At 44.8% G+C, this 12,891-nt stretch overlaps 1 protein-coding gene across 3 annotated transcripts in view; it reads left to right on the top strand.

Moving 5' to 3' along the window:
- Positions 1-12,891, top strand: part of MAGI3 (membrane associated guanylate kinase, WW and PDZ domain containing 3) — a 68,624-nt gene that overhangs the window by 816 nt on the left and 54,917 nt on the right. The window lies entirely within an intron of this gene.

Below are 12,891 nucleotides of genomic sequence, written 5' to 3'. Positions count from 1 at the left end.
CCCGGGGGAACCGGGGGGCAACCGGCTGGGATCCGGGGGGGGCAGCCGGGGCGAGGGTGCCGCGCTGGGAAAGTTTCCGCGGCTCCGGGAAGGCGGGGCGGGGGGGGGGGGGGGGCGGTCCCGCCGTCCCGGGGCAGCGCCGGGGTGGCCCCGGGGCGATGCGCGTTCCCCCGGCCCGGCCCGGCCCGGTGGCCTCTGCCGGTGCGTGCCCGGGATGCTCCTCGGATCCGGTGTTGGTGCGGTGTGACCCCCGCTGTCCCCCCCGGTCACTCCCGGAGGGTCCCCGTGTCCTCTCGGAGTTGTTTTCCGTGGTGTTCGCACGATCCGCTGCTCGGAGGGGTGAGTGGGGAATGGCCGCGCTGGTGCCATCGCTCCGTCCTGCTGGTTTTTGCCAAAGACAAGCACCTAGAGCGAACTCCCGGGTGTTCTTTTTCCATGGGTTTGTGTTAATTTTGAGCACTCTTTAATTAGCTAGTGGTATCAGATGGTTGTGGTAAATTCTTCTTTATCAACGTGCCTGTCAAATGTCAAATTAATGCTGAATAGTGGCACCTGCAGCCACACGAGCTAATGATTCAGGAGTTCCAGACGTACCTGCTGCTTTCCCGGTCAGGTATTCCAGGTGTGAGCCTGATGTCTTATGAGAAACTGTCTTGGGAAAAAACTGTTTTTCTCTGAATCCCAGCGGATTTCAGTATTTCCATGACTAGAGTCAGTAGTATTTCTCATAGAGCTGCTTTGCTGAACACCTGTCTTGTCCTTTTTTCATAACTGCTGGGTGCTGTTTGACTTCAGGTAATACGTATTTTAAATCGGATTTTCCTCATTTGACCACTAATGAAAAGTCATCTCCCATATAGAGACTGTGCTGTTGGTCCTGATTCATGTCATTGCTGAATTAAAAAAAACAGACACACACCTTAAAAGCACCTACAGAAGCCTGGTAGGTTTTGAAAGATGTTTTGATTTCCAAAATTGGAGAAGTGGAGATCTCCAAATGGAGAAAATAGAAAAGAACAAACAGCTGCAAGTTAGATGTGAAATAAGAGGATTTAAAAAAAAAAGAGGGACAAATTGTTTAAGATAGAAAATAATAATCTCTTTTAAAAAGAGAAAGCTTGTGGAATATGAAACCATTGTTCAAAGGGATTTCTGTGTTTACTATGGAGGGAAATAGGGGTATTCCTGTACTGGGAATTTCCACACCAGAGATGTCAAACTGTACAAACTGGCAGAAAAGATTTAGAAGAAATTGGTGCGATTAATAGTAGAAAATGGCAAGAGCCAGATGAGGATGATGAGGAGTTTGTGGTAACAGCAACGTGTTGCCTGTTCCTTAAATCCTGGGTGGTGTGGAAGGGGTAGGAGGTCGGGAATATGGTACCGGTGGGGAAAATGGTCCAGAAGATCAGCAGGACTGGCTGGTGATTCCAGCAGGTTGGGTAAAACTCAGGTTAAAAAGGAGAATATAGGGCATGTGAATCAATACCACGTAATGAGGAGAGAGGGCTGCTGTTTAGAAGAAAGTCTCTTAATTTCTGCAGGTTCACTGGATGGTTTAATCAAAAGCAAGCACTTTGGTGTAGAGGATTTTCCAGCAGACTTTCAGTATCACAGGCTTGGATGAGGCTCTTGCTGAGTGAGCGTGGTGTGGCAGTGTAGCTGCCAAAAGATAAGAGCAGAATTCTCCTGTGGGTTAGTAACTAGTTCAAATAGAGGAATGGTTTTCTCAACAGAAGGAAACTGCTGCTGGAGTCTTGTAAGGACCTGTGCTGTTTAGCATAGTCATCCCGAGCTTGTAAACCCAACGCTAGGTGAGTTGATAAAAGAGAAGTTGCATTTTTTGTGCTGATTTTATATAATTTTTGGAACACATCAGTCTGAATCTTCAGATCCAGCGATTTTTCCTGTACTGGAACATATTGCAAGCTTATTTACCACATCAGATGACTTTTGTAGTCATTCTCTGTGTTAGACTTAGTGTCCTTAAATACAGTATTTTAAAACATACTGGGTTTTGTTCGTTTTTTTTTTCAAGGCTGCCACAGCTGCTCAGTGGCAGTTTTCCAGTCAGGTTGTATGTAATTAGGAAAGTTGTTGACAAGGCATTCTCTGTAAAGACCTGTGACTTTGAATTTGTGTTCCCTTGTGATCCAGAGCCATCCAGACCTTCCAGACTTTGGGAGCCATCTGGGAAGACGTGGGGTTGTGTGCGTGGTGGAGGTGAAGAGAGCAAGGGCTTGGGAGCCGGTGGCCCTTGCTGTGCTTGTAATATGTCAGAATCCTTAAAGACCTGTAATTGCATTGCTGGTCTTCAGGTTCCCGTGTCTCATGCTTTTTCCCCAGTCAAAACTGCTCTTCCTCATCATGTTGAAAGGCATGGAGTGCTCTGCCCCACTGCCCCTCAGCTTTGGGTGCTGTTGGGACAGAAGTCTGAGGGCATCCAACGTCAGGGGTCGACAGTGAGGAATTTGTGTCTTTGTCTCTGAATTTTAGGGGTGCTCACAGCCTGCCTCAGCATTTCACAAGGGCAAGTTTGGTGTTTAAGAGCTGGCTGCATCTTCCAGGTGAAGCCTGTGCAGGTGACCCAGTGGCCTCGAGCAGCACATCGGGGAGCTGGACTGCTTTAGTTCGAGTCATAATTATAGTCCTTCATTAAAGGCAGCAACAGCTTTAGTTGACAGCAGTAAAATCTGTCTGTGATACTTCTCGCAAGCTCATAGAAAATTTAAAATGGAAATTTCAAGATGCTGTTTAGGCTTGTTTGATAAGACACTTGAAGGATATGAATGTTAATTTGAACGCCATCTGTTAACTGCACATCACAAATGATGGACCATTTTGTTGATGAAGAAATTTGTCCTTCCCGTTCTTGCTCTGTCTTTATTAGCTCAGGAGGGAGAACAAGACCTGAGTGCTGGGGGTAGGTGTTGTGTCCCAGGTGAGGACAGCCTCAGGTGCGTGGGATGGCTGGAAAATCCATGGATACGGTATCAACAGGGATTTACACAGCAAAGTCTGTGGGAGGCCAGTCTCGAGCTCTGCCAGCGCACCTGGACTGATGCTGAGCTCCGAGTTGTCTGAATAAAACTTAAATTCGAGGTGATCATTGAGATGATAACCATACCTCTATTTATATATAATTCATCATCATCTTGATCAGATGAGAAAAGCAGCCCTACAGAGAGCTGGGGCTGGCTGAGCAGTGGGATATCAGTATGGATGTGCACGGAGGCTGCCGGGGGCCGGCGCGGTGTAATGAGTCCATTTGTATTTTAGCCACGCTTGGGAAGTGCTGGTTCCCAGCTAATCGCCTGCTTACATGCATCCAAACGATGGCTGCTGTGTGCTCCAGGACCTTCCCTGTCTGGTGTTACTTGGATTAGGGCGTTATCCTTGTAACTGGCTGGTGCTGCTGCAGGTTCTCCTATTTCCGTAAAGGAAAAAGGGAAACGTTTTGCTCTACTCACATCCGTTGTATCAAAGTGCTAAGTTCATCTTCTAAAAGTACACACTTTCCTTCCTGTACCTGAAGGTACTGGAAAGATGATGGTACTACAAGAAGGATGGAGAGGGACTTTTTACGAGCATGGGTAGTGATAGGACAAGGGGGAATGAGTTCAAAGTGGAAGAGAGTAGGTTTAGATTAGAAATTAGGAAAAAATTCTTTACTGTGAGGCACTGAAACAAGTTGCCTGGTGAAGCTGTGGCTGCCCCATCCCTGAAGTGTTCAAGGCCAGGCTGGATGGGGCTTGGAGCAACCTGGGCTAGTGGAAGGTGTTCCCACCCATGGCATGAGGTGGAACGAGATGATCTTTAAGGTCCTTTCCAACCCAAATCATGCTGGGACTCTGTGATTGCATAGAATCTGTGATTGCATGTGGCATTCAGGGGCTCTGAGCAACCTGATCTAGGGGGTGGCATCCCTGCCTGTGATGGGGGAGTTGGAGCTGGATGGTATTTAAGGTCCCTTTCAACCCAACCATTCTATGATGATGATGATTCTGTGATGATTCAGAATTAGGCAGAAAGATGTTTGTATGTGCAGGCAAGCCTGTTTACTAAAATACTCATCAATACAACTTGGAGTGTGTTCTTTCTTCACAGCAGCATGGTAGCCAAAATACATCAAAACTAGACTGCAGGCTTAAAGTAAGAAAAATCACTGATATCTGCAAGTTCCTCTTTCTGCAGCCTGCGTTGCCAGATACTACGTAGGAAGGAATGTGTTTTCCTTCCAAACTAAGGAGCTTTGATGAATACAGCTACTCTGTGGCAATTATTATGGTTTCATGACCACTCTAACTAGCATCTGGGAAGAAATGGGCAGAGTCTTGTAGCTCTTCCACTTGAGAAATGTTTCCAGGGCGCATAGTTTGGTCCCTTGGTTACGGAGGGAATGCACGTTGGCTCCATTGTGTCAAAAGTGATCTTTAGTCGAAAAATGCAACAAGATTTAAAATGATGGAAAGTCGTCTTCAGACTAACTTTTTTTTCGGTGCTCCTGAAGCTATTAAATCTTAATTTCCTGTAGATTTGTTTCACAATTGATGTTCACACTCATAGCTGAAGCTCTTCCTCCAGCTGGGGCATTTACTCCTTGTCTCCAGTCGGGATTGCCTGGCCTGTGGTAAGTGCCAGTTTGTGCTGTGATGGTTTTTTCCCAGTGGGACACGTGGAGGGCATCCCAGCTCATATCAGAGAATTGATGGGATCTTTTTTCAGCCCTTCACGTGTTTAATGGTGGATCCAATACACCCCAGCCCAAAGCTGACGTGTGTTTGTGCTCTGTGTGCACTCAACCATTGTCTGCAGCTTCCTGACGTGACATCTCTGACTGCCTCAGATCCATTGCTTTATTTGAATTACGGTGCATTAGTGCAGAGGGTGAGGAGATTGACAGGTGGATGGACTTGATATAAAACCAATTTTTTTTAAGTCTGACTTCCCCTACATCATGTGATGCTCCTGGGACTCGAGGAGCAGGAAGCCAGCAAGGCCTTATCTTCCTGATCAAAATCTAATACGAGCTTACAGGACAACTTATTGCTGGATGCATTTTCTCATGTGACTGTGATCGATCCCTAATGCCTCCGTTGCTGACAGGAGTTAATGGGAATGTTACCACCCCTGCTCGGGGGTCCCTTTTCTGGAGCAGAATGAATGAAAACGGGGCTGACAAATCCAGTGACTCAGATCAGGATTCAGCACTTGAGACACAATACTCGAAGCCGAGTATCTGAGATTCATTTGCATTTCCTCTTGTGCTTGAGGTGGGTACAAAGCCTCCATGTGGGGGTAAACATTTGCATGTTTGGCAATTAAGGCAGCGCCGCACTCCCGGGCTGTTTTCACAGAATCGGATGAATTCTAAATGTGCCGTGTTAAAACAGAGATCAGAGTACACACACAAGGATAATTTTGCCTCTCGGAGGAAAGGCATTACCCTAATTCTGCGTTTCTGCGGAGGCTGGCAGCGCTCCAGCTCGGGATGATGGAACAGAGGAATGTGTTACTCGGGAAATCTGAGGAGCTGCGCAGCCCTTGGTGGGTGTTGGGTGGGGGCTGCTGGGTGCTGCCGTGGAAAACTGCCCTCCCTGCTGGAGGGTTCAGGGGGAACCGACCCATTCTGTACCAAAAAGGAAAGTTTGAGTCGTTTTACCACACTAAGAAAAGCTCAGAGCACACAAGGCCACTGGAATGAACGTGCAGAGTATCCCGGTTCCATGAAGTGGGGCAGAAGATAAATGTGCTGCCTTGAAAAAGAAAACTGAAGGGGAAATGCTTTCTGCTGGAGGCTGTTGTCTCTCTAAAGCTGTCCTGCATCAGGTTGAGAGCTGCCTTGCACAAAAAGCTGGGAGTTGCATCTCAGATGTGTGGATGCAGAGGACTATCAAGCACTAATAGCACTGGGTTTCAGGGCGTGCATGTAATTTATAATCCTGCTTCTCATATTGCTCTTCATGTAAAGCATATTGCTCGTGGCATAGACCTTACTGCCTTTCCCTCTCACGCACTCCTTTATTTGAATTTTACTGTGATGAGTTCTGTGTTAATGATCACACCATAAATGCCCTCTAATGATTCTGTTCTTTCTTGGCGTGTTCGTTTCAGATGATAACGAGGCCTCATGTGGCTTTTGTGACTAATTTGTACTTTTTTGTTCCCTTCAGGAGAGCCATTCTCTTCCCTGTTCCGTTCCTTGATGTCTCCCAGGAGAGACCCTGTAGGATAGTGCAGAGTGAGGCATTTACCTGGAGCTGGTGGCAGAGCAGGTGGTGCTGTTGGTGTTCTTCTCCAAATCCATCTCCTCCGTGTCCCCTCCTTTAGGGGAATCAGGTTTTCACTAGAACTGAACAACCACTTTTATTCCAGTTGTTCCTGGAAGGGCATTTTTTTTGTTCAGGTAGACAGTTTTGATTTAAATTCTTCCCTATATGCTGGTTTTTTATTAAACCCCAACCTTAGGATTCCATGTCAGCAGAGAACTTACTTAAAATGCTTGAAAATGTAATTTTACTGCTAGTCTACAATGGCAGGAGGCTTTCTCTTCTCTGTGAATGAAGCCAAGAATGAAATAAAGATGAACCTTTATTAGAAGTCATGATTTCAACAGCAGATTTCATCTCCATAATTTTTGTCTAGATGTGGCTCTTCAGTTCTTGGCTGGCTTTAATGAAATGTCAGTTGGCTGTAGAAAATGGCTGGGTTTTATCACTCTGAGAAGATACAATGCCCTTAATTTTTTTAAAGAAGTTTCATTTTGCTTTAGTAAAAGAAAGACACTTTAAAACTAAACTGTGTTTTTGGAAACTTCTGAAGTAAACAAGCTGTGCTCACAAACTTGCTCCTTTATTATTGAAGCATCTGCTTCAAGCTAATTTAAAAAAAAAAATCTTAAAATATGACAAGAATTGTGCATTCAAACAGACAGCTGAAAAAATTACTGTAGTTTTCATTGTTGCTCGGTTTTAAGATCTTTGAATTCGTTCTTCTGGTTCTTGTTTTTAATTCATGATGCTTCCTTTTAAGAGCTATCTTGTCGCGTTCATGGGCCGTTAGTTAAATCACTTCTTGTTCCCAGAACAGGAACAATTTTCTTCTTCAAAGCATAGTATTCCTGAGAGTACTAGATTTGGATCAAGAAAAATGTGAGCTCTTTATATTTGCAAGTAAATTCCTTATTTAGTTCTGCTGAACAGAAGGTGAGGGGAAAATGCAGTAGTAGGAAGATTGCAGAGTTGGATTGATCTGCTGCATCATCACTAAAATCAGAATTCTAAGAAATTAATCATCTCTGTTGTTAATTGATGTTTGAATTTGTGTTAAATTAATCTTTTTTGGGCCCTCAGTGGGTCACAATGGGAATGGGAGCCGCTCCCAGGTGGCATTCCAGCAGCAGTTGGATGTAATGGGCTGGATCCCAAGCTGGTTAGTTTCAAAAGCAAGAGCACATTCTCAAGGTGAAAAGGGGAGCATCCTAGAAAGGGTGTTTGTCAAGGAGACTGTAAAGGCACTAATGGAGTAAAAGGAGTAGCAACTAGGGGTGTAAAACCTGTGTAGAGCTGTCCCCAGTGCTGCTGTTGGAGCTGCAGCTACAGGTGGTTTCACACAGCCATGTCCTGTGGGTAGTTCAGGTGCAGCTTTCAATATGAAACCCAGTCACAGCCATCTTTTGTTCAGGCTTCTGTCACCGTGCTTTTATTGTCATATGCAAGTGCAACATGTTGAAGTAGTGGCTTTCTGTGGAAGTGTGATTTCATTTTCAAAGCACGCCCAGGTTGTTGGTTATAACTCTGGGCTTTCTCTGACAGCGAGCTTTTACAGCGCGTTCTCAGAGCTACGTTTATAAAAGCTTGCTTAAAGCTACTATTCAATATGTATGATTCTCAAGCCTGTAATTTTTTTATGAATTGGTGATTGCTCTCAGTTGAATGTAACTTTTCAAATTGAAAATCACTAGTGTGTTTACTATCCATCCTGCGTCACTCTTCGCTCCCTGAATAGCAGTTCAGTTTGTAAAGCTCGATCCATTGTAAATTATTTTCCTGAGAGACAGTTAAAAAGTTACATCACTTAAGCTCTGAATTGCCATGTCTCTTCAGTTACCTGTACAAAAAAAAGTAAAACTTGAATTGTAGCCCTATCAGATCGTGGTACACTTGAATAGTGGTTCTTCTTGTGTTCTACTTCAGTGCTGTTTCATTACTGACTTTGGTAATAAATACAATCAGCCTGGCAGCTGGTGTCTGATGAATATGGATTGGGGGTGCTCTATAAACATCAGAAGTATTCTTGGGTTTGGAGCCTTGAAATGTATTTTCCATCTGCATAGTAATGAAGTTTTCTTTCAAAAAGGTGGTAAAAGCGATCAACAGGGTCAGCGTGACTGTGTGAATTATCTGCTACTGAAATTTTCACTTCTTACATCCACTGCGTTTGGAACTAGTGAACATGAAATCCAGACTGGTTTGCCTTGACATGAGATTCTAACCCAAAATCTGACTGCAGCCACAGTTGTAGTTGTACAAAACTGGGTTGGTTTGGTGAGGCTGGGACTCTCCAGGACTGTGGAAGGTGGGAAGAAGCTGGTACCATCACAGGTGTCTGAGCCAACATGTGGGGATGGTTGGATCCAGTGGGAATGTGGGAGAGTACTAGGGAGTACTTTGAGGATGCCTGTTCCCCTTATGTCAGAGACAGAAGTAGAGGAGATACAAAGAAAGGTATCACCGGCCTGGAAAAACTCTTGTGTGGTGGGACAGAAAAAGGTGGAATTACAATACAGAGGAAATTAGTGGGTGATACCCAGTAACAGCACAAAAGAGCAGGATTAGGAGTGTGCTGCTCTTCTCTCACAGCACAAATACCAGCCCATAACCCACAGCAGGCAATTCCTGATAGCAGGAAATGTCTTCAGGCGTGTGACGTGCCGAGGCCATCCCTGGAGTCGGGTTCAGGAGGTTCAGTCATCGTTTGAACTTTGCCTTGTAGCACTGGCTGGTCTAGTGCCTTGTACCTGCTAATTAATAACCCTGTGTGGGAAGGCACAGATGTTCAGGGCTTTCCCAGTTTGGTCCCAGTATACCTTGGAACTGGAGACATGGGAATTCTTCCCTCATGTGCTGGATGTTATTTACGGCTTTATCTTTTTGTCGGTCGAGTAGGAGCTGGTGGAGGCCCTGCATGTACAGACACCTCTGCCAGGGTGAAATTCCTCCCCTCCAGGTGTACCCAGCTGAGGTGGGAGTGTGTCCTGGTTGTTTGGTGAAGTTGGAACATGGCAATCGTGGAATCACAGAATGATTTGGATTGGAAGGGACCTTACAGCTCATCTCATTCCACCCATGGGCAGGGACACCTTCCACTAGACCAAGTTGCTCCAAGCCCTGTCCAAAGTGTCCTTGAACACTTCCAGTCATCCCATCCTTTGTCAGACTATAAATATAGACTTGTATTTCTGCTTGGGGCTGAGGAATGTGGCACTCTGAGACAGGGTGTGAGGACAAGCTTGTCCTGTGAATCAGGGTAATGTTTACTCCATCTTGGATTCTTGGCTTGCCAATTTACAACATTCAGTAGCTGAATACAGACCATTACAGGTTTACATAAAAACACTGTTCTGAAGCTTTCACCTTGAGGTGCATCACAGACTAAACATTGTAGTCATTTGAAAGAAAGCAGCAGCTCCTTCCTCACCCATCACACTAAAAACCCACACACGTTTTTAGGCCTGGCCATAAGGCATTTCACTTCTTTGTAGTGCAAATATCAATAAAGATCTCATGTCTTAGGAATAAAAATGAGTGGTTTGTATGTCCCAGTGCTTTTTACCTCCCAGTAATCAGATGCAGTTGGAGGTACGAAGTGTCAGCCAGTTTCTCTGAGCTAGGAAGAACACCAAAGGCCATTTTGAATTTTGAAAATACAAGTTGGGAGATCTGTGCAGTCGTCTGCCAGAAACTGCTCTGGAAAACAAGCATGGACATTTGGTGGTTTGGGCTGTATATCAGGCTTTGAACGTAGAGAACATAAAGGAATGTATTTAGTGCCGAGTTCCTGCCGAAGTGCCCCTGCTGCCTTTGCCAGAGGGATTTTTTTGATAAAGGGTTTAGGGAGAAATTAATTTCCCTTGGACTCGGATCGCTTAGCAGTTGTATTTCAAGAGCAATTCAGTGTTGGCTATTGTGTTTTGGGATTCAAATTGTGTCCCCTGTGCTGGGGACTGGTTTAGCATGCACGAGAGGGCCCGGCGTGCACTTTGGGAACTGTTTTGCCAGGCCCCATCTGTTTGCCCTTTGGAAGGGTCCATGGCTCTTGTGGGCACAGTGGGATGTGCTGGTGTGGGGACTGGCCATGGCCAGCCTCAGGCTTTGCCTCTGGGAATCCGTGGTGGATGGATTCTTCTGCAGTGCCCGGCTGGAATCCTCTCCAGGGTGTCTTTTTGGATCCCCCCTTGGCTCGGCAAAGGTCTCTCGAGGTGTTTCTGCAGCTTGTGGCTGGATGGGCAGGGGAGTAAGTGCTGAGCTGCCATGTGGGAATTCTGTATCATGGTCATGGCAGGGTAAGAACCAGCTGTTGGTGTCACCCCAGTCCTGCTCAGTGCCACCATGGAATGCTGATGGATCTGGAATGCTGGCAGAGAGTCCTCTCGGTGGGTCCCCCCAGCCAAGGCGGGAGCAGGGCACAGTGGCATAAACACCAGTGTTGTGTTCAGCTGGAAGAAATAAAATAAAATAAAATCTACTTTCATGTTGATGAAAGAACAGATGAGAGAAAAAAATTCCATCTGAAGTGGCTGCTTACTTACTGTTTGATACAGTGATGTAGGTTATCAAATTAAGTTGTTAGTGCAAATACTGTTAGGGTAGAAAGTGGTTTTTCCTCTAGAGCAGTTGCTTTCAACTTGTTGGTCTCAATTTTTCGGTGTCACCAAGTCTTATGTGGCAAAAGCCTGTTTTTAGACCCATTCCGAAAATGAAATTCCTGTGGTGGTTATGGCTTTAACAATTTGAACTTAGATATAACAAAATGAATTTATATTTGGGCAACCTGGTTTAGTAGAAGGTGTCCCTGCCCATGGCAGGGGCTGGAACAAGATGAGCTTTAAGGTCCCTTCCAACCAAAACCATTCTGGGATTCTGTGATATAATCTTCAGATGACTGGGTGGTTTGCTAGCTTAGTGAAGAAAGCATCTTTTAAAGTATTGTATCTCTTCAGTAGTTGCTCTAATGTAGCCAAACTTTAGGGAAAAGCATGCACAGTGTTTTGGGTGTGCATTTTGGATTCTGAACACAGCAGCACGTGGCAGGGTAGGGGTGTCCAGCATAAAACTTAGTGAGTCTGGGCAAAAACCAATCGAAGCAGAAAGCAGAAGTGCCTGTCTTCATGGAAGTTTTCCTTTTCCCTGCAAGACTTTTTGGAAGATCACAGCAAAAGCACAGCTGAAGCAGAAGCAAGGGCTGTGTGCTCTGTCTGGCCTGTTTCTCATGTTTGCACAGCTGGTTTTGCCCACCAGCTCTGTCCTGCAGCTGAGGACAGAGCTGCATGTAAGTTAGTTATTTCTTCTTTTCCTGACGTTATTAAAAACCAAAGCATAAACCCATTGACAAATAATTTGAGCTTGGTGTAAGCCAATGTGCTGATTAAGTGTTTCCCTCCTGCACTGTGACTTCTATGAGAAATCTGTGAAATTTTCCTGTGATTTTAATTCTGGGGATTTTAAAATTATTTTGACACAGTTTTTTCACAAGTAGACAACAGTAACATCCAAACCACTTAAGCCATTCCCCCACTTTGAGGTTTCATGGCCAGTATATACGACTTTCCCTTGGTTATACGCCAGGTTTGCCATGACCTTGTTGCAACAAACAGCAGCAGAGTGTGCTGGTACTACCCATTAAATGCAAGAGGATTAACATCCAGTTTATTTCCTCTAAAACCACAGAACTATCAGGAAATAACTAAGCCCTAAAGTTTTAGGTTTGTAGAAATGATTTCCTCCTAATGCATGTACTTGGGGGGGGGGGAATTTCAGAATCCTGTTATGTAAAAGAGAGGCAGAGCCCTATATTAATCCCAGGGAATTATGTTTAATGGCTTGTTTCGTCCTTTATTGGTCTAAAGAATTCCTCAGAAATCAGCTGACCAAAAGTGCCAGTGAAGTATTTTTACCTCTGTTGCTGCAACTATTATCTCTCAGTAATTTCACTAATCTTCTTTGCAGTGAGATTAAATTGGAAATGCTTTGGTGCAGGGAGAACTTGTTTGTGTAAACTGCAGGTGCCATCGAGGGAAAGGACCAGTAAGTCATCAAATGTGATGTTCCAGTGCTGAGGAGTATTTTGAGATATGTGCTTCCTTGGAAGATGATGTTTGGAATGTGAACTTCAACGAATTGTGTTTGACATCTGCAAAAAATGCTCATGACATAAGTTTGACGACGTTGCTGTGGTTTTATTTCATGTTGAGAGTTGGTCGCTGCTGTATAAACCAATTTTGTATTAATACATTGAATTTGTTATCCGTTATTCTAACCCAAACCATTCTGTGATGATTCTGTGAGACATCTTCAGATGCCTCTCATGCATGTACTTTTTTAACATGGCTTATTACAGAAGCATTAACATGCCATATATATAAATAAAATATTTTTGTCGCGGGGTGTGTGCAGCTGGGGGTTAAACCATGCAGAACAGCTGAGGTAACAGCTTGTGCCGTGTCCTCTTATGAATTTTGAAAAAGACAAATAGTTACGTCCTTGGCAGACCTGGTGCTATTATTAAACCCCATTTTGTGGTTTATTTACAGGCAGCAGGAAAACTGTTTTACTCAATCCAGGGCCTGAAGTAGTGCTCGTGTGGAATTACAGGCTACACAACTTGCCTCTA

The sequence above is a fragment of the Neopelma chrysocephalum genome, unplaced genomic scaffold (assembly GCF_003984885.1).
Source record: "Neopelma chrysocephalum unplaced genomic scaffold, ASM398488v2 Primary Assembly neopelma1_100, whole genome shotgun sequence".
Classification (NCBI taxonomy): domain Eukaryota; kingdom Metazoa; phylum Chordata; class Aves; order Passeriformes; family Pipridae; genus Neopelma; species Neopelma chrysocephalum.
Note: the sequence above shows the minus strand (reverse complement) of the source record. Positions and strands in the feature narration are given on the sequence as shown.